General features: G+C 52.4%; 1 protein-coding gene across 5 annotated transcripts in view; it reads right to left on the bottom strand.

Moving 5' to 3' along the window:
- LOC138299206 (butyrophilin subfamily 1 member A1-like) overlaps positions 1–22,504 on the bottom strand; it is a 944,067-nt gene that overhangs the window by 832,258 nt on the left and 89,305 nt on the right. The window contains exon 2 of one of the 5 annotated variants that reach the window (XM_069237322.1): positions 3,582–3,687. The exons of the other annotated variants lie outside the window; for them this stretch is intronic. The gene's annotated coding sequence lies outside the window, so the exon portion shown is untranslated. The remainder of the gene's footprint in view (positions 1–3,581; positions 3,688–22,504) is intronic. 5 annotated transcript variants of the gene reach the window in all.

Below are 22,504 nucleotides of genomic sequence, written 5' to 3'. Positions count from 1 at the left end.
GCTTCATGGAAGCTGCCCAGGCTCCTGGAGCTCACCACCAGCCTCGAACGACTAACCACTGGGGATGGCAGCCATGTCTGTGGTGGTGCCACTAACTCAGGATGTCGCGGGCCGCTGGTGGTGCTTGCGGCGGTATCAGACGCAGCGGTGCTTGCGGCGGTGTCAGTCGCAGCGGTGCTCGCGGCAGGATCTGTGGCAGTGGTGCTGGCAGTGGGCTCTATGGCAGAGGTGCTGGCAGCGGGCTCTGTGGCTGTGGTGCTGGTTGCGGGCTCTGTGACGGCGGTGCTGGTGGCGGGCTTTGTGGCGGCGGTGCTGGTTGCAGGTTCTGTTGCAGCGGTGCTGGTTCCGGGCTCTGTGGCAGTGGTGCTGGCGGCGGGCTCTGTGGCAGCAGTGCTGGCGGTGGGCTCTGTGGCAGCAGTGATGGCGCCAGGCTCTGTGGCAGCAGTGATGGCGCCAGGCTCTGTGGCAGCAGTGATGGCGCCAGGCTCTGTGGCAGCAGTGATGGCGGCAGGCTCTGTGGCAGTGGTGCTGGTTGCGGGCTCTGGGGCAGTGGTGCTGGCGGCGGGCTCTGTGGCGGCGGTGCTACTTGCGGGCTCTGTGGCAGCAGTGCTGGCGGTGGGCTCTGTGCCAGCGGTGCTGGCGGCGGGCTCTGTGGCGGCGGTGCTAGTTGCGGGCTCTGTGGCAGCGGTGCAGGTGGCGGTCTTCTCCGCCGTACAGGTTGGCGTCGACGTGGAAAGAAGGTGTGACACTGGTCCCTCAGTCGGTGCCACCATTCTCTCTCCTGAACTGCCCTTCAGTTTCTGGCCCCTCCCCACCTTTGATGATGGCGCAGCTGTCTTGCCACTATCCCCTTTTCTTTTCCCTGACCCCTTGGTGGCAGGTGTTTTCTGCTTCTCCCTCTGGGATGTGGGCAACTTTTTTAGCTTGGCAGGTGGCGGAATGTCCTTGCCCTTGCTCCGTGGCACACTGGCAGCCCTGATGGTTGGCGCACTCCAATAGCCCGCAGTTGCTGGCACCGCTGTGCATGGGGATGTGGTGGCTGAGGTGCTGGGTTGGGACCTGGAAAGCCTGGCCCTAGGGGACGGACGGGGGGGGAGGTGTAGGGAAGAGGTCAATATTAGCCAGGAAAAGTTTTTTAGACACACTGGGGCAGGTAGATGGAGGGGGTTTTGGAGTGGAGGAAGAGGTAGTGGTTGTAGGAGGTGTACATTTGCTGAATTTAGGTGCATGGGCTGGAGGCTGTTCTGAGGTGGATGGCTGTTGGGTTGGTGTGTGCCTGCTTTTGTGTACTTTGGGAGGAGGGCTCACTGACAGACTGGGAGAGGACACAGGGGATGTGTGAATGGTAGTGGGGGTGGTGATTGCACGTGAGCGGTGTGTGGGGATGGGCGTGCTGGTGATGGAGGTAGTGGCTGAAGATGTAGTGCGTGCATGTGTGAGTGGAGACGAGACTAGGAGGGAGACATGGAGGAGGGGGGACACAGTGGAGGCAGTGGATGTTGGTATGTCTGCATGGGTATGATACTTGTGTGAGTGCCTGTGGGATGTGTGGTGCTTATGTTTGCCTGAGCCACCCTTGTGTGTTGGTGTGTGCATGCTGGTCTGATGGTGTGCTTGGGATAGGCTGAGGTACAGGGGATTGGGTCTGGATGGAGGGAATTGGATGGGGGAGGCTGGACACAGGGACAATGGCTGCCATCAGTGCTGAGGCCAGAGCCTGAAATGCTCTCTGTTGGGCTGCCTGGCCAGAATGAATGCCCTCCAGGTATGCATTTGTTTGTTGCAAATGCCTCGCAACACCCTGGATGGCATTCAGAATTGTAGATTGCCCAACAGTGAGGGATCTCAAGAGGTCAATAGCCTCCTCACTGAGGGCAGCAGGGCTGACTGGGGCAGGGCCTGAGGTGCCTGGGGTGAAGGAGATGCCCACCCTCATGAGTGAGCGGGCACGGGACACACGCTGAGGGGCTGCTGGGAGGGCGGTGCTGGTAGGTCGGGTGGCGGCTGTACCTGTTGATGCGGGGGCACAGAGGGGCCAGCTACCGCAAGGGAGCTCCCATCAGAGAAGGAGTCGCTGTCACTGTTGTCACCTCGTGTCCCCGCCGTGGAGCTCCCTGCGCCCTCCGTCCCACTGGTGGCTTCTGACTCCGTTGTTTCGCCCTCCAGGGCCAAGTGGGATGCAGCTCCCTCCTGCTCCGGTGCCACTGCTCCTCCACCTGATGATGCTATTGCACACAAGAACAGGGAGACCACAAAAAGGGGGGGGGGAGACAGAAGAAAGACATGTTCAGTGCATCCAACACCACTACCGTTGGCGGACACTACAGACACAGCAGCCCTCTGCACTACCCCATGCACTTATTGTTGTTCCTAGATTATCCACATGTCCATGGGGTACAAGGCCTAAGCCAGATTGCTGCACACATGGAAGACACAGGAGCCTGACTAGGTGTAGATGGCACTAACCACTAGTGGGGTTGGGGTTCCACTGAACCTGCCTCTCAAGGGACCTTGCCTACCAAGCTCGCCCTGGCCTAGGGGAACCCACTGCCCACCTCACCCACCCAGACACCTAGTAATGGGTGCAGAGTCAGATGAATGTGCCTGTACTCACCACCTTGTGGCTGCTGTGATGCCCTCAAGCGCCCATCCAACTCCGGATATGCCACCACCAGGATCCGGAACATCAGGAGGGTCATGGTGTGACGGGCACCCCTCCCACATTGGGAGGCCATCCCCAGCTGGGCCTCCGCCGTCTTCTTGCTCCAGCGGCGAAGGTCAGACCATCTTTTCCGGCAGTGGGTGCTCCGTCTGTGGTGGACGTCCTTGGCAATGGCACGCCAAATATCCTTCTTCTGGTGGGCGCTGACCTAGAGGAATAGTACAGGGGAAAAGGAAGATTTTTACCCATGCGGACCGTCATACTCATTGGCCCACGTTCCCACCCTTGCCCTGACGCACATACACTCACTGTCTGCTCATGCAGGCCTCAGTCCCCCCCCCCCATGTATCTTCCATCCACACCACTCCAAACAGGCATTGCCCATGCAGCGTGCTCACAGTGTACTCTGTAGGACCATACAGTTGTGTGTACTGGGGGAGGACCCCATCCACTAATTTCTCCAACTTCTCCGAAGTGAAGGGAGGGGCCCTTTCCCCAGACACATCAGCCATCGTCGCTTCCAGACTGAGGTCACAGCAGCCAGCACTTGCAGTGTAGGTCCTCTCCTGTTGAAGGTCAGGTATCAAGTGAGTGAACAGACAGAAAATGGTGGTCATGTCCGCGGCGGTGCGTACCATCACCGCCGGCGTACATCGTCATTGGCTCCTGGGACCCATAGGGTCCAATGTTAACCAATGCAGGATTGCACCGCAGTCTTCGACCGCCTTCCGCGACGGTGTAGAATGCCAGCGCAGTTACCTCATATCCCCTTGTCCCACCATACAGGTCAGGCAGCCGCCATTCCAGGGGGCCACATGGCATTAATAATAACTGTGTCACACCTATCTAGGCCTTGCATACACACAGTAACAGGCACATTGCGGATTAATAAATGTGTGCAAATGACATTTTGTGATACCTCAGTGTAGGCTGACTCTCTGCTCTCTGTTCTCATCCATAGGGCACGTCCGCTGGGGCAGGTGATGAGATGGCGGCATCTTCCGGTATACAAACCGCTGGTGGACCTGTCGACAATGGAAGAGAGACACATAATAGTTACCTACAGACTTGATTGTGCAACAATCCATGAACTGTGTGCCCAGTTGGAGCCAGACCTGATGTCAGCTATCCGCCATCCCACAGGGATACCCCCTCTAGTGCAGGTCCTATCAGTACTCCATTTCCTGGCAAGTGGGTCTTTTTAAACAACAGTGGCCATTGCATCAGGAATGTCCCAGCCAATGTTCTCTAACGTGCTGGCCAGAGTGTTGTCTGCCCTGCTGAAACACTTGCAAAGCTACATCGTTTTCCCTCAGGTGGAGGATTTGCCTACAGTGAAAGGTGACTTTTATGCCCTGTGACATATCCCCAACATCATAGGTGCCATTGATGGGACACATGTGGCCTTGGTACCCCCACGCAGGAGTGAACAGGTGTACAGAAACCGGAAAAGCTATCATTCGATGAATGAGCAAATGGTGTGTTTGGCCGACCAGTACATCTCCCATGTGAATGCCAAATTTCCTGGCTCAGTGCATGACGCTTACATTCTGAGGAATAGCAGCATCCCTTATGTGATGGGGCAATTCCAGAGGCACAGTGTGTGGCTAATAGGTGAGGACAAGGGCCCCATACAGTGTGAATAGGCGTCTGGGTGTGGGATTGTCCCTACGGGTCACTGTGTGTCTAGCAGTTGTCCCCCAAAATTTGCAGGTGACCCTGGGTACCCCAACCTGTCATGGCTACTGACCCCAGTGAGAGATCCCAGGACAAGGGCAGAGGAACACTACAATGAGGCACATGGGTGAATTAGGAGGGTGATCGAAGGCCAGGTTCTGGTACCTCCAAATGACAGGTGGTTCTCTCTACTACTCACCAAAGAAGGTGTGCCAGATCATCGTGGCCTGCTGGATTCCTCACCTTATGAATTTGTCCTTGCGTCAGCATCCGACGGAAAGTCTTCTTCCTAGCTGTTCACGTCGACGAGGACGTCATAATGGCACGGCTCCACGTGACTCCGTCTGATGTCAACGTGCCAATAAGAGGTCCTCGTCGGCATACTGACGTCAGTTTCACCTCATTTTTTTCGTGCCTTTGAGGCGAACAGGTGAATACCGACCCATCTAAAACCATCAAAATAGATATATATACAGACACAATAACATTGTCTATTGAATATATTTACATAGTCACCTTAAGATACATGTATATACAAATATATAAAGAAACATATTTCCAAATACTGCAAGATAACTGTGAAATCAGGCAGGCAACGGGGAGGCGGGCGGGACCGTGAGGAATCCACAGGTAGCTAGTGTATCCACCAGAAAAAGCGTTACCGAAGGTAAGTAACTTGTTCTTCTGATGGATACAACTACCTGTGGATTCCACCTTATGAATAGAGTCCCAAGCAGTACCGCACTTGGTGGTGGGTGCCCGCCTGATTACACCAAGAAATCTTGCAATACAGAATGAGCAAAACGTCCCTCCTCACTTCAGAGTCTAGACAATAATGTTTTACGAAGGTATGGAGGGGCGCCCAAGTTGCCGCTTTGCATATATCTACTAACGGAACTCCTCTCTCTAGGGCCGAAGATGCAGACTTAGCCCTAGTAGAATGGGCCCTGATACCTTCAGGAGGGACTTTTTTCGCCAGAGAGTAACAAATCTTAATACACAAGATGACCCACCTGGAGAGTGTTCGCTTCTGGACCGCTCTGCCCTTTGGCTGTCCAACATACCCAACAAACAACTGATCATCCAGGCGAAAGTCTCTAGTCCTCTCCAGGTAGAAGCTCAGCGCCTTCTTAGGATCCAACCTATGTAGCCTCTCTTCATCTTTAGAAGGGTGGGGAGGAGGGTAGATCGAGGGTAGGGTAATAGACTGCCCTATATGAAAAGGAGTGGCAACTTTCAGCAGAAAAGCAGCCCTGGTTTTCAGTACCACTTTATCAGGGAAAAACATGGTAAAAGGAGGTTTAACAGAAAGGGCTTGAAGCTCTCCAACTCTCCTAGCAGATGTGATCGCAATCAAGAAAACTGTCTTTAAGACCAAATATCTCAATGGACATGAGTGCATGGGCTCGAAAGGTGAACCCATCAAGAGCGTCAATACCAGATTTAAGTCCCATTGAGGCATGTGAAAGGGCGTGGGAGGAAACGTATTCACTAAATCTTTGAGAAACCTATTTACAATTGGAGACTTAAACAAAGAAGGCTGGTCCGGAAGGCAAAGAAACGCCGACAGAGCCGCCAAATAGCCCTTAACTGTAGTTACCGTACAGCCTTTCTTTGCTAAACTAAGAGAAAACAAAAGAATATCAGAAAGGTGGGCCTTTAAGGGATCTTTTTGATTCTCCCCACACCAAAGCACAAATTTTGGCATAAATGGATTTAGTGGAGTGTCGCCTGGATGATAGAATAACATCCACTACATCCAGTGGGAGAGAAAAGGAACTCAGGTTGCCCCGTTCAATCTCCAGGCATGAAGGTTCAGGCTCTGGAGGTGTGGGTGTAGAACCTGCCCCTGCGACTGTGAGAGGAGGTCTGACCTGAGCGGGAGACGGAGCGGAGGGCACTGCGAGAGTTGAAGTAGGTCTGTATACCATACCCTTCTCGGCCAGTCCGGAGCCACCAAGATGACTTGGGCCCGGTCTTGACGAACCTTCCTCAGAACTCGAGGAATCAAGGGTATGGGGGGAAACGCGTAAAGCAACTGGCCGCTCCAGGACATCTGAAACGCATCCCCCAATGCTCCTTGCAACAGATACTGGAGGCTGCAGAACAACGGGCAATGCGCGTTCTCTCGATTGGCGAATAAATCCACCTGAGAAGTGCCCCAAATCCCGAAGATGTGGAGGACCAGGTCTGGATGGATACGCCACTCGTGATCTATCGAAAAGTGACGACTGAGACCGTCCGCACGTACATTCAGAACTCCGGCCAGATGGTTTGCTACTAAGCAAATCCGATGGTCCTCTGCCCAGGACCAGAGTCGCAGAGCTTCTCTGCAGAGAAGATACGACCCCACTCCTCCCTGCTTGTTTATATACCACATCGTGGTAGTGTTGTCCGTCAAGATCTGGACTGTCTGATCGCAAAGGGAAGGGAGGAAGGCCTTGAGTGCCAAACGTACTGCCCGCAATCCCAACAGATTAATATGCAATATCTGTTCCGCTGGAGACCAAAGACCCTTGATCTCCAGGTCCCCCAGATGAGCTCCCCACCCTAGAGTGGAAGCATCCGATATCACTGTAGCCACCGGAGGCGGCAGTGAAAACGGTTTTCCTTGGGAAAGGTTGCCATTCTCTGTCCACCAATGAATATCCGCTACAGCGTCCTTGGAGATCTTTATTGAATCTCTGAGATCTCCTCTGTGCTGGAACCACTGCCTGCGGAGGCACCACTGAAGAGCCCTCATATGCCAGCGAGCGTGAGTGACCAACAGAATGCAAGAAGCAAACAGACCTAGCAGGCGTAGGACTTGAGGACTGGAACTACCACTCCAACTTGAAACAATGGAATCAGCGCCTGAATGTCCCGCACCCGCTGAGGCAGGGGGGTTGGCTCGAAACATTGTTGTGTCCAGTACTGCCCCTATGAACAGGAAGCGTTGAGAGGGCTCCAGGTGAGATTTGGGCACATTTATTGAAAAAACCAGATCGAACAACAACTGTGTTGTCATTCGCAGATGAGACAACACAAGCTCTGGAGACCTGGCTTTGATCAACCAATCGTCCAGGTAGGGAAAAACCGCTACTTCCCTCCTTCTGAGATGTGCTGCAACAACTGCATTCACCTTTGTGAAAACCCGAGGTGCTGAGGTAAGTCCAAACGGAAGGACCGCAAACTTGTAGTGTTGCGTTCCGACCACAAACCGGAGATACCTCCTGTGCGACTTGATTATCGGAACATGAAAGTACGCGTCCTGCAAGTCGACAGACACCATCCAGTCTCCTTCGTTCAACGCTAAAAGAACCTGCGCCAGGGTCAGCATTTTGACATTTTCCTGCTTGAGGAACAAATTCAAACGCCTCAAGTCTAGGATCGGCCGTAAACGACCGTCCACTTTGGGAATCAGGAAATATCTTGAATAACACCCCTGACCCCTATCCTGCAACGGCACCAACTCTATAGTGCCCTTTGCCAACATGGTGACAACCTCCTGTTGCAACAACAGAAGATGGTCTTCTGAACAAAAGGAGGGACGGGGGGAAGGGAGGAGGGAACTCCTGAAAGGGGAGAGCATAGCCCTTTTCCACAATTCCGAGCACCCACGAGTTTGTTGTAATCGACTTCCATTTCTGCAGAAAAAGACTCAATCTTCCCCCTAAAGGAGAAGTATGGATGATAACGTGGGGAAAACTAGGGCTGCTTCTGCTGTTGTCCACCAGAGGAGGATGAAGAAGATGACAGCTGCTGGGCAGGACCTCTAGCTCTACTCCTACCCCGAACTCTAAAGGCACGATAGGGTGGATTGGCAGGTTGCTGGGCGTAGGACTGCGACTTCCAAAAGACAGAGCCTCGAGCGAACCCCCAAAACCTAGGAAAAGGTCTATACGGTGTTGCAGCAGAGGTCTGTAAGCCCAAGGACTTAGCTGTCGCCCAACAGTCCTTAAACCGTTCAAGGGCAGAGTCCGCCTTGTCTCCAAACAACTTCTCCCCATCGAATGGTAGATCCATTAGGGTAGATTGAACATCTGAAGAAAAACCAGAGGACCTTAAACAGGCATGCCTCCTAGTAGCCACAGATGTTCCCATGGCCCTAGCTATGGAATCCGAAGTGTCCAGGCCAGATTATATTATTTGCTGAGCAGCCGCCTGCGCATCCATAAAAAGGGAACCAAACGATTTCTGCATCTCCTGTGGCAGTTCTTTCGCCATTTCTTTAGCGGAGTCCATAAGTGCGTGGACGTATCTGCCCAGCACGCAGGTAAAATTTGTAGCCTTAAGCGCCATACTACAAGATGAAAAGATCTTTTTTGAAGACTGCTCCATCCTTTTGGACTCCCTATCAGTCGGGACTCCAGGGAAAGTCCCAGGAGCAGACTTTGCAGAACATGACGCTTGTACTACTAAGCTTTCCGGAGTTGGATGTCGTGATAGAAAAAACTGATCTCCTGGTGCGCCCCTGTGTCTCCTCGCCACTGCTCTGTTCACAGCCGGAGTTGTTACTGGCTTCTTCCATAAGTCCAGAATAGGCTCAGTTAAAGCCTCATTGAAAGGCAGCAAAGGGTCAGCACTGGAGGAAGAGGGATGTAGTACCTCTGTGAGCAGGTTAGTTTTTACCTCTGCCACAGACAAAGGCAAATCCAGGTACTCTGCTGCCTTCTTCACCACTGAATGGAAGGAAGTGGCATCTTCAGTAAACTCCCCAGGAGACGCAATGTCCCACTCCGGGGAAGTATCCAGACCACTTGCAGTGGCAAGACCCTGGAACTCATCCGAAGGCTCAATCTCGCCTTCCTCCAACTGTCTATATTCCTCCTCCTCCAAAAGTCTCAATGCCTTCCTTCGAGAACGAAGATGTGTCTCTAAGGCCGACGTCGATAAAGAATCCATCGACGCCGACGACTTCGAATCCTGAAAGTGCCCAGAAAGAGATGGATGATTCCTAGACTTACCCGATGCTGGTGCCGGCGACGACACGGAGTCGAACGATGACCTTCTCGGAGTTGGTTGGCAGGAAGGAGATGGAGCCGGTCTGGATGGGGACATCAACAACGTCGGATGGCGTGGAGAAGGAGTCAGTTGACGTGATGGAGGATCCACCGACACAAGTGGAGGACTCCTGCCAGGGGATACCCTCGGCGCCGAACCGCCAGTTTCTGAAGGGCAGAAGGGCATGAATGGAGCCACCTTGTACGGCACCGGAGAGCCCAAATTAAACGCCAATGGCCCGTGGGACCCGCCGGTGCACCAGCAGGGGCCATGGATTGGAACAAGGCATACATTGCTTTAAAAAATGCAGCCGGATCCATCCCTGGAGCCGGGAAAGCCAGGTACTGTTGAGCAGAGGTCTGCTGTACATCAGGCTCCCTCGACGCCAGCGAAAACTCAGGGCTACGATGAACGTCCTCAAATACAGACGGCGCCGGCGACAACCCCGGACTCTCGGGCTGAGGCATGACAGTAGGGCTTATCTCCCATGTCTTCTGACATCGAGAAGATCTAGACCTCGATCGGCTCCGCTCCGAACGGCGCCGAGAGTCATGATGACGCCTCTTCTTATGCCTTTTGGGAGAAGAATGAGAGGAATCCTTTTTATGGCCCTTCTTCTTCATTTTTGCCAAGAAGAGCTTCGCCTCACACTCCTTCAGGGCTTTCGGATTCATGCTCTGGCACGAAGAGCATCCTTCTACATCATGCTCCGAACTAAGGCACCAACATCCGACCCCCGCATTCTCTACACGGCTTGAAATCTGACTTTTTTGGAGGCGGCATTGTAACCACCAAAAAGCGCTACAGTTAACAACGAGCCAGAAAGAAAAACCGTTGGCGTCGAAGGCACGGAAAAAAGGAAAACTGACGTCAGTACACCGACGAGGACCTCTTATTGGCACGTTGGCGTCAGACGGAGTCACGTGGAGCCGTGCCATTATGACGTCCTCGTCGACGTGAACAGCTAGGAAGAAGACTTTCCGTCGGATGCTGACGCAAGGACGAATTCATAAGGTGAGGAATCCACAGGTAGTTGTATCCATCAGAATGAGGAATTACCACTAGGACCACAGAAGCTGCTGCAGCATTGTTTACAGGACTAAGAATGATGAACATTGGGACTAGAGAAGCAGCTGCAGCACTGTCTAGAAGGCTTAGAATGCGGAATTACCACTGGGATCAGAAAAACATCAGCAGCATTGTCCACAGGACTAAGAATGAGGAATCACCACTGGGACCAGAGAAGCAGCTAGCAGCACTGCCTAAAGGACTTAGAATGGGGAATTGCCATTGGAACCAGAGAAGCAGCTATCAGCACTGCATATAGGATTAAGAATGAGTATTTACCACTGGGACCAGAGAGGCAGCTGCAGCATTGTCTGCAGGACTAAGAATGAGGAAGACTGAAAGTGGAGGAGTGTGCCTCTGCCTGAGGGTGCAAAACACACACAGAGCTAATCATTTCTAAAACAGAAGTGGAGGGAAAAGTGGCTTGAAAAACATCAATTAAGTATACCCGAGCAGAGGCACAAGAATAAACAAAACCTGAAACCTTCAGATGTTGTTTTTACTGGTGTGGTGTGAACACATTGTTATGAACAACCAAAAGAATGCTAAGGCTGCAATGCCAAAATGGCCAGAGGCACAATGTATGTATGTATGTATATCTTATTTATAGAGCACATTCCGACTCACAAAGAGCATCGAAGCGCTAGTGTAGAAGGTGAGAGAGGAGGAAAAACAAAAGCTGAGGAAACCACCCAAACAACAGACGGTAGAAAGAAAGAAAGTTGCTTAAGGGAACAATCCAAAAACAGAGCAGAGGCTATCGGGGAAAGAGCCATGTTTTGACCAGTTTCCTGAACCTTAGGTAACAGGTGATGTTCAAAGGAAGCGTGTACCAACCTTTTGCAGCATCCACGGTGAACGCTTTATCACCCCATTTGGCTTTATGAGTGCGGGGGTCCTGGATTCTGTATGCTTTGGAAGACCTCAGATTTCTCTTAGGAGCATGCCAGCAGAGCCTGGTGGTGAGGTAGCAAGGACCAATCCCATGAGTTGCTTTATGAGTCTAACAGAGCGATTTAAAAATAATAAGCTGAGCCACCGGGAGCCAATGTAATTGTTTAAGGCTCCCTCTGACTGATACCCACTGAGAGAGGTTGAGAACCGCTCTAGCAGCTGAATTCTGAACCAGTTGCAGCTTGTTAATCAAAGCCTTGTCCAGATTAAGGAATAAGGCATTACAATAATCTACTTTAGACATAACCAATGCTAAAATAGCAGAAACTCTCCATTCATGCTGGAGATAAGGACACTTTTTACTAAGCGTTTTAATAAGCCAAAGGCATGTCTTTAAGGTGTGATTTACCTGACTTTTAAAGAATAAATGATCATCAAAGAGGATGCCCAAATTCCTATTGATAGTGGTGGGAACAGGAAGCATACCGCAGTCCAAAGGCCACCAGCGTGGATTCCATAACCCTTTTCCCGGCCCAAAACAGAGGATTTCGTTTTGGTGGCATTCATTTTAAGCCAGTTAGTCTTCATCCAATTACTGACTGCTTGCATACAGTTGTTGAACCGGTCCGCAGCCTCCTCCCAAGGCTTTTTAATTGGGATGATAAGCTGACTATCGTCTGCATAGGAAGACGGGATAAAACCAAAGGAGCAAATCAGACTAGCCAGCGGGGCAACATACACATTAAACAGAGTAGGACTCAAAAAAGATCCTTGTGGAATCCTGCAGGATAATAGATAAGGTGTGGATCTGAAATTACCACAACTTACAGTGGTCCATCTGTTGGTAAGAAAAGATTCCAGAAGCTTAAGGCCTCGCTCTCTGATCCCTACTTGATAAAGGCGGGACATCAGTAGATGAGGGAGATAGTATCAAATGCCCGCCGATAGATCTAATAGTACTAGGATGGCCCTTTGACCTTTGTCTACCAGTTTCCAAATAGCATCAGAGGATGAAATCAGGGGAGTCTCCGCACTGTGTGCCTTTATAAAACCATGTTGTGAGGAGTCAAGGCCTCCCACTTCCACTAAGAATTCCACCAGTTCCATATTCAAGATTTTCTCTAAAGCTTTGCCAGAAAGGGAAGAAGCGCTATTGACAATAACAAACAAAACCTAAAACCTTTGGTGGCTTTTTAAACACCATGTTTTCACTGGTGTAGTGTGAACACATTGCTATGGACAACGAAAAGAAAACAAAGACTGCAATGCCCAGATGGGAGGAGTGAGGAGGGGCCATCACATGCTGTAAAAAGAGGAAGCGTGAACATAGTGTGATGGCCAACAAAAATGATCTCTTAATCAAAATGCCTGGGAGGGAACTAAGCACACAAATGAGGGACATGTAGAAAAATGCACCAATGAAAAGGAAGCATTTACGACAAGCACAACAAAGAATGAATGGCAGTGTGGGCATAGCTAGAGCCCATAGACTGAATACAGCATGTCTTGCAGACAGCACATTTGCGCTGCCTAGACTTGACCTAAAAAGGATGTGATTGTAGTTGTGGCTGCTGGTGTATGGTGTGCATGTATGCAAGCTATGAAAAGCTGAGAATTAATGATCCATGTAGCTGAAGCAGCGTTGTTTGATCAAAAGGTGTTAAATGTTTTGAGGTAGCAAGCAAGTGCTAACAGTTTTTGAGAGGAGTGGTGTAATGACTTGGCACTAAAGCAGCAGAGGTGAATGACTACTAAATATGCATGGATTGAAAGTTGTTTTGTGAATGGCCAAGGATTACAAGCACCAAGGTGGTGAGTGGTGAAGTTAGTTGTTGAGATGAGAGGTAGCTGTGTGGACAAGTTATCATGTGTTCGTGTGACAGTGTGAGTGATTGGTGCCGAAAGTAAGTAATGTTGCAACTGCTTGAAGGCACGTGAGTGACTGGTGCAGTAAGTGGTGCAGCTTGAAGGCAAGTGAGTGACTGGTGCAGTAAGTGGTGCTGCGAGCTTGTGTAATAGTGGTGTTATGAAGGGAGGACTGTTATTGCATGCAGCTGAATGTGTGTTATCAGTTGTCAGTGAACAGGGAGATGGAGGCAAGTGATAGTACATCTTTTGTGTTTAGTGTCTCAAATGGTGTAATGGGATGATGGAAATCTACTGTGTAAATAATTAGTTCCTTGAGTGAGGTATCCCTGTTTGCTGATGTTGCTGTGGAGTATTGCATGTGGCTGAATGGTGTCTTGTGAGGGTGTTATGATGAATGAGTAAGAAGAGCGATCAGTATTGTGATACAGTTAGACGCGGGTGGAAGGTGCTGTTAGCATGTGGACAGATGAGCTTTGTTGCACGTGGCTAAGTGGGAAGTTTGGGGGTGAATACCTTGAACAGGTGGTCTTTTGAATTAGTTATAATGAAGGGGTGTTGTAAAAGACTGATGTAAATGTAATTATGTAAGAAAGTAGCTTTGCAAGGGGCGAGTGTGAGGATAAGTGATGCTGCCTAGTTGTTTTGTGTTTTATATAAGTGTGGTTGGCACTTTGCGTGCTTTTTGGTACTATTTTTATTAAAATTCCAAAAATTCATATCTGTTTCTACTTACTGGATTTTTGTCATTTTGGTGTAATTTAATTTATTAAAGCATTCTTTATTTTTCTAAATCGGTTTAGGATTTTTCTTGTGTTGTGTTTTCACTTCATTACTTTTTGAGCACTGCAAAAATACTTTAAACATGCTCCTAAGTGGAGCCTGATGGCTTTTGTGTAAAGGGATCACAAGTAAAAGAACAGGTTTATCTAGTGACTTTTTGTGGTTCGCCCTGACAAGGGCTTTGATTATTATTTGAGTTGGCTTCTCCTCCTTTCTCGTCAGCTAATACACCAACTTCTTGCAGCAACTCATCAAATAATCTCCTATCAGGCCCCTTCTCTTTTAACTAATTCTTCTGAAGAGCAACTATCTCAAATAACCTTCTAACATTCTCTAACACTGGTGTTTTATATTATTCTAAGGCTTTAATGACTTTTCTTTACTTGAGGGATATGTGATAAAGTAACCATATTCAGAGAAGAAATGGGCCCAACATAATTGTTTGGCCAACAGCGTTTTTGCCCATTCTAGACACTGAGGGGGTCATTCTGACCCTGGCGGTCATTGACCGCCAGGGCCAACGACCGCGGGAGCACCGCCAACAGGCTGGCGGTGCTCCCAAGGGCATTCTGACTGCGGCGGTATGGCCGCGGTCAGAAACGGAAAACCGGCGGTCTCCAGCCGGTTTTCCGCTGCCCTGAGGAATCCAAGCTGCGCCGCCATGGGGATTCCGACCCCCTCACCGCCATCCTGTTCCTGGCGGTTTTGACCGCCAGGAACAGGATGGCGGTGAGGGGTGTCTTGGGGCTCCCGTAAGAGGGCCCCAAAAAGATTTTCAGTGTCTGCCATGCAGACACTGAAAATCGCGACGGGTGCCACTGCACCCGTCGCACCCTTCCCACTCAGCCGGCTCCATTCGGAGCCGGCTTCCTCGTGGAAAGGGGTTTCCCGCTGGGCTGGTGGGCGGCCTTCTGGCGGTCGCCCGCCAGCCCAGCGGGAAACACAGAATAACCGCGGCGGTCTTCTGACCGCGTAGCGGTATTCTGTTGGGGGAACTTTGGCGGGCGGCCTCCGCCGCCCGCCAAAGTTAGAATCACCCCCTGAATATCTTCTGATCAATGTAAACAGTGGCTGTGAACCCTTCTCCTTTAGGATAATGGCCCTCATTACAACATTGGCCGTAAAAGCCTCTTACCACCGTGCAGACGACTGCCAACACACCGCCGCAGCAGCGGAATTCCGCCACATCATTATGACTCACAGCTTGGAAACCGCCAAAATTTAGACACCCACACAAGTCCGCCACACCAAAGGTCAGTGATAAACTGGCGAAAACAAAACCTCCACCGTCACGCCAACAGAAATATGCCCACACTATCACGACCCATGAATCCACGCGGCGGTCTTTCAACTGCGGTATTCCATTGGCGGTACACATCGCCGCGCTCAAAATACACACACATTTACAAAACACTACCACTTTGGGCAGTTTGTAATACACACACCTGATACACATGCACACACCACTCCCACACACCCAATACAATATAAAACACACACCCACATCACCCCCAAACCCCTACGACCACAATTGTGACAGAAGGCCAGAGAGAGAGACCACAATCTACAACCAAACATCCACAGGCACACAATACCATCACCCACATAACATCCACGCACCTCACACAACACACCACTAAATATCACCCCACACATCACAACACACATCACCCGACACATCACCCACACCACCCCATGGCGCGGCAAAGACACCCCAGGTTCTTGGAGGAGGAGCTCAGGGTAATGGTGGAGGAAATCATCCGGGCATAGCCACAGCTATTTGGATCACAGGTGCAGCACACCTCCATAGCTAGGAAGATGGAGTTATGGCGAAGAATAGTGGACAGGGTCAACGCAGTGGGACAGCACCCAAGAAATAGGGATGACATCAGGAAGAGGTGGGGGAAGGTGCGTTCCGTGGTCTCAAGACATCACCTTGCGGTTCAGAGGACTGGTGGCCGACCCCCACCTCCTCCCCCACAACTAACAGCATGGGAGGAGCAAGTCTTGGCTATTCTGCATCCTGAGGGCCTCGCAGGAGTAGATGGAGGAATGGACTCTGGTAGGACAAATCTTTACTACTATATCCCCCACCCTACCTGCATGTCATCACATACCCCCACCCTCGCCCTCACCCCCATCACTCCAACTCCTCATAAATGTCCCAATATCACAAACACATTCCAACACCAAGCCCTAACTGCAACAACAAAGCATGGACACCCATCACCAATGCATGCCCACTGCACATACCCATACACCCACCTAAACCATCATCACACAAGGTCCCACACAGGAATGCAAGCACTGGGGTACACGGTCACCCACCCATTGCACACCATGGCACACACAGATGCAATAATCATGCTTTTACACCCCTGCAGGGCACCTACCCAACATCACCGCACAGGACAGTCCAGACATGTCCACACCACCAACAGAAGAGGCCCACAGTGATGACAGCAGCTCTGTCCAACTGGATCTAGACGACCAGCCCGGACCATCTGGGACCTCGGGACAGTCGGTTCCCCTGACACAGTCACAGGCCACCACAGAGCTTCCCCCCTCTGGAAACACCAGCACAGCACCCACCCAGCGGGCCCATACCTCTGTCCCCAGGACACATCAAGCAGCAGTGTGTCCACCACTACAGGGAACCCAGGCTCACCCACCACCCCAACAACACCAGGGACCTGGGGGCAGTGGCAGTGGGCACACCGTTCAGGGGACAGAGGCCCAGGGAAACAGGGGAACTGGGAGGGCTGCTGTGCGACAGGGGGAGGACAGGCCCAGGGAACCCACCCTCCATGAGGCCCTCTCCAACATCATGGGAGCATACCATCCTTCCCAGGAGACGATGGCAACGGTACTGGCCAAGTTTCAGGAGACCCAGCGGCTGCAGGAGGAACATTATTTGGGGTTCAGGGAGGAACTCAGATCCATCAATTCCACCCTGGGCACCATCGTAGGGGTGCTGAAGGAAGTCCTCAACACCAGAGGGACACTGTGGCACAACAAGGGGCCCCTGACACTAGCCTGGACGATGAACTGCCCACCACCTCCGCTGGCACTCGTGGACAGGAGTCACCGCCACAGGACCACCACACCAGCACCCCACCCCCTGCAGAGGGAGAACCACCCCGCAAACGGTCCCTGAGATCCAGGACAAAGACAGAACGATGCCAAGACCCGCCAAGAAATGAGACCACCCTGAATGTCATCCTTTTGTCCCACTTTGTCACCCTGTCCATCCTCAAACTGCCCCAGCTCCACTTCCTATGCCCCTTCGGACAATGCACCTGTGAGACTAATAGACTGGACTCTGCCATGGACATTCCTCCACCATCACCCCTCACCATTTTACAACCCCGTCAAATATTGAGCGCTTAAATAAACACCCTTAAAGCACAAAACAGTCTGTCTGTGATTTCAAAAATGTGTGTTAGCAATTACAGTGACAAAATGCTCTTTCAATTGTAATGTCAACATACCTATGTCAAACAGCTCTAGTCCATGAGGAAACAAAGCAGATGTCACACAGTGGGACCCATATCTGCGAAATCGTAAGGGAAAGTGACAACTCAGTGACCATACACTGGGTGAAAAGGACAGACAGTAGAGAGGTAGTAGTGTTGAAGTACATGTAGTAGGCAGGTTTGTCTTCTTACCTGTGTCTCACTGGAAGTATTGCAGGATCACACAGAGTTGTTGTTGTTAATGTCCTCTTCTTCTGCTTCCTCGTCTTCGCTGTCCACAGGCTCCACAGCTGCCACAACACCTCCATCTGGACCATCCTCCTGCAGAAAAGGCACCTGTTGTCGCAAAGCCAAGATGTAAAGCATACAGCAGGTCACGATGATCTGGCACACCTTCTTTGGTGAGTAGAATAGGGAACCACCTGTCATATGGAGGCACCTGAACTTGGCCTTCAGGAGGCCGAAGGTCCGCTCTATAATCCTCCTAGTTCGCCCAAAGGCCTCATTGTAGCGTTCCTCCGCCCTTGTCCTGGGATTCCTCACTGGGGTCAGTAGCCATGACAGGTTGGGGTAGCCAGAGTCACCTGCAAATGGCGACGGACAACTGTTAGACACACACTAACTCTTAGGGATATCCACAGACCCAGACAACTATTACCACTGATTTGGTTCCAGGTGCTCACCTAATAGCCACACACGGTGCCTCTGGAGTTGCCCCATCACATAAGGGATGCTGCTATTCCGCAGGATGTAAGCGTCATGCACTGAGCCAGGGAATTTGGCATTAACATGGGAGATGTACTGGTCTGCCAAACACACCATCTGAACATCCATCGAATGTTAACTCTTCTGGTTTCTCTACACCTGTTCACTCCAGTGTGGGGGGACCAAGGCCACATGTGTCCCATCAATGGCACCTATGATGTTGGGGATATGTCCCAGGGCATAGAAGTCACCTTTCACTGTAGGCAAATCCTCCGCCACATGGCAAGGGTAGGGATGCGGGCCAATGACTGACGGTGCAGTTGGTAATAACTTCTCTTTTTCCCCTGTGCAATTCATGTAGGTCAGCGCCCACCAGAAGAAGAATATTTAGTGTGCCATCGCCAAGGACATTCGGACCCTGGGGGTCTACCACAGACGGAGCACCCACTGCCGTAAAAGATGGGAGGACATTCGCCGCTGGAGCAAGAAGACGGTGGAGGCCCAGCTGGGGATGGCCTCCCAACGTGGGAGGGGTGCCCATCGCACCATGATCCCCTGATGTTCAGGATCCTGGCGGTGGCATATCCGGACTTGGATGGGCGCTTGAGGGCATCACAGCAGCAACAAGGGGGTGAGTACACTCTCATTCTGCTGATTCAGCGTGCAGTGGAGGTGTCTGGGTGGGGGAGGTGGGCTGTGGGTTCCCTAGGCCAGGGCGAGTGTGCTAGTTAAGTCCCCTTTTTCAGGCAGACCCTGTGGCACCCCATCCCACCTGTGTACAGTGCCAACTACACCTAGTCAGGCTCCTGTGACATCCATGTGTGCAGATATCGGCCATAGCCTTGTAGGCCATGTCCCAGGGATTGAATAGTGGACCCCAAGTGCGTGGCGTAGTGCAGGGGGCTTCTGTGTCTGTCGTGTCCGCCAACAGTAGCGGTAATGCATGCACTCAACATGTCTTTCTTCTGTCATCCCCCCCTTTTTGTGGTCTCCCTGTACATGTGTGCATTAGCATCATCAGGCGGAGGAGCAGTGGCACCGGAGCAGGAGGGAGCTGCATCCCACATAGCCCTGGAGGGCGACACTATGGAGTCTGATTTCACCAGTGAGATGGAGGGCGAGGGGAGCTCCACGGCGGGGACAGGAGCGGACACCAGTGATACGCACTCGTCCTCTGATGGGAGCTCCCTTGTGGTGGCGGGCCCATCTGTGCCCCCCGCATCTACAGGTACAGCCACCAACCCCCCTCCAGCACCGCCCTCCCAGCAGCCCCTCAGCCTTTGCCCCGTGCCCGCTCACCCAGGAGGGTGGGCATCTCCTTCGCCCCAGACGCCTCAGGCCCTGCCCCAGTCACCCCTGCTGCTCTCAGCGAGGAGGCTATTGACCTCCTCAGGTCCCTCACTGTTGGGCAATCTACCATTTTGAATGCCATTCAGGGTGTAGAGAGGCAGTTGCAACAAACCAATGTATTCCTGGAGGGCATTCATTCTGGTCAGGCAGCCCTTCAGCGAGCTTTTCAGACTTTGGGCTCAGCACTGATGGCAGCCATTGTCCCTGTCTCTAGACTCCCCCCTCCAACTTCCTCCACCCAGACCCAATCCCCTGTACCTCAGCCTATCCTAAGCACACCATCAGACCAGCATGCACAAACCACAACACACAAAGGAAGCTCAGGCAAACATAAGCACCACACATTCCACAGGCACTCACGCAAGCATCACACACATGCAGACATAGAAACATCCACTGCCTCCACTGTGTCCCTCTCCTCCTCGTCTCCCTCCTCCCTCCCAGTCTCGTCTCCACTAACACCTGCATGCACTACATCTACAGCCACTACTTACATCACTAGCACACCCACCACCACACCCCGCTCACGTGCACTCACCACCCCCACTACCATTCACGCATCTCCTGTGTCCTCTTCCAGTGTGTCTGTGACGCCCCCTCCCAAGGTACACAAACGCAGCCACACACCCACCCAACAGCCATCCACCTCACGACAGCCTCCAGCACATGCACCTTCAACCAAAGTCACCAAACAGACACCTCCTACAACCACAACCTCTTCCTCCAATCCCAAACCCCCTCCATCTACCCGTCCCAGTGCCCCTAAGAAACTTTTCCTGTCCACCCTTGACCTCTTTCCCTCACCTCCCCCACCCCGTCAGTCTCCTAGGGCCCAACTCTCCAGGTCCCAACCTAGCACCTCAGCCACAACATCGGCGGGAACAGTGGTGACAGTAGTCACCGGATTCTGGAGTGCACCAGGCAGCAGGGCAGCCAGTGTGGCAAGGAGCCACAGCAAGGACAGTCCCCCACCTGTCAAGCATCAAAGGTTGCCCAGTGCCCGGCGGGAGAGGGGGAAGACAACAGCCACCAAAGCCGCTCCCAGGGGTACAGGTGGGAGTGTGGAGTCAGCTGCGACAACTTCCAAGGTGGGGAAGGGGCACAAGAAAACTGGCAAATCTGGGAAGATCAGCACGGCGGAGAAGACCGCCATCAGCCCCGCTGCCCAGGAGGCGACCGCCAGCAGCCCCGCTGCCCCAGACAGGGCCGCCAGCAGCAGCCCCACTGCCCAGGAGGCGACCGCCAGCAGCCCCGCTGACCCAGACAGGACCGCCAGCAGCAGCCCCGTTGCTCCAGACAGGAACGCCAGCGGCTGCCCAGGAGGCGACCACCAGCAGCCCCGCTGCCCCAGACAGGACCTCCAGCAACCCCAGACAGGACCGCCAGCAGCAGCCCCGCTGCCCCAGACAGGACCGCCAGCAGTGGCCCGCTGCCCCAGACAGGACTGCCAGCAGCAGCCCCGCTGCCCAGGAGGCGACCACCAGCAGACCCGCTGCCCAAGTCAGGACCGCCAGCAGCTGGAGTGCTGCCAAAGACACCGCCGCCACAAGCACCGCTGCCAAGGACACCGCCGCCACAAGCACCGCTGCCAAGGACACCGCTGCCAAGGACACCGCTGCCACAAGCACTGCAAGGACACCGCCACCACAAGCACCGCTGCCAAGGACACCGCCACCACAAGCACCGCTGCCAAAGACACCACCGCCACAAGCACCGCTGCCAAGGCCACTGCAGCCACAAGCACCGCTGCCAAGGACACCGCCGCCACAAGCACCGCAGGCCTATGAACGCCAAAAGCACTGATGCAACTGAGGCCGCCACGAGCAGGATGAAGCACTCTGGGCACAAAGCCCCCTCCAGAACCAGTGGAGAAAGACATCCACTACCTCTGTCCTTGGCAGGAAGAAGCACTCTGGGCACAAAGCCCCCTCCAGAATCAGTGGAGAATCACATCCACTACCTCAGTCCTTGGCAGGAAGAAGCACTCTGGGCACAAAGCCCCCTCCAGAACCAGTAGAGAAAGACATCCACTACGTCAGTCCTTGGTAGTATGAAGCACTCTGGGCACAATGCCCCCTCCAGAACCAGAGGAGAATCACATCCACTACCTCGGTCCTTGGCAGGATGAAGCACTCTGGGCACAAAGCCCCCTCCAGGAACCAGTGGAGAATGTTATCCACTTGAAAGACTGTGGCTTTGAACTCCCCAGGATTGAACAGTGGGCATCGCACCCACTGTAGAGACTTGTGAGACTGTGGCTTTGCACTCCCCAGGATTGAACAGTGGGCAAACCACCCACTTTAGAGACTTGAGAGACTGTGGCTTTGCACTCCCTAGGATTGAACAGTGGGCAACCCACCCACTGTAGAGACTTGTGAGACTGTGGCTTTGCACTTCCCAGGATTGCACAGTGGGCAAACCACCCACTGTAGAGACGAGAGACTATGGCTTTGCACTCCCCAGGATTGAACAGTGGGCAACCCACCCACTGTTGAGACTTGTGAGACTGTGGTTTTGCACTCCCCTGGATTGCACAGTGGGCAAACCACCCACTGTAGAGACTTGAGAGGCTGTGGCTTTGCACTCCCCAGGATTGAACAGTGAGCATGGGGCACCCTTGTGGATTTGGCGTTGTGCACTCCACCGGCTGAGGTGCCCACCCTTTCCCTTCCCACTGAGGTGCCTGTTTTATTTCTATCTGATGCCCCTGCCGTGTTTTCTCCATCTTGGTCGGGTATCTTGTGTGGGCCTCGCCCATGCAGTGTGGGCCCAGTGGTCCACGGACTTTAAGGGTGGAATACCTTGGACTAATATTCTTGGTGTATATATTTGTAAATAGTGTATGTAAATTATTTGACTACTGATTTTAATATATTACAATCGTTCACCTTATTTCCTTTTGTCTTTGCATTCTTCCGGCGGGGTTGTGGGGTGTAACTGTAATGTATCATGATGTATTAGTGTGTGTGTTGTCATGGGTGAGGGTGGGGGTGGGAGTGTTTCGTGTTGCGTGTGTGTGTCACTGTTTTTTACCTCCCCC

The sequence above is a fragment of the Pleurodeles waltl genome, chromosome 6 (genome assembly GCF_031143425.1).
Source record: "Pleurodeles waltl isolate 20211129_DDA chromosome 6, aPleWal1.hap1.20221129, whole genome shotgun sequence".
Lineage (NCBI taxonomy): Eukaryota > Metazoa > Chordata > Amphibia > Caudata > Salamandridae > Pleurodeles > Pleurodeles waltl.
Note: the sequence above shows the minus strand (reverse complement) of the source record. Positions and strands in the feature narration are given on the sequence as shown.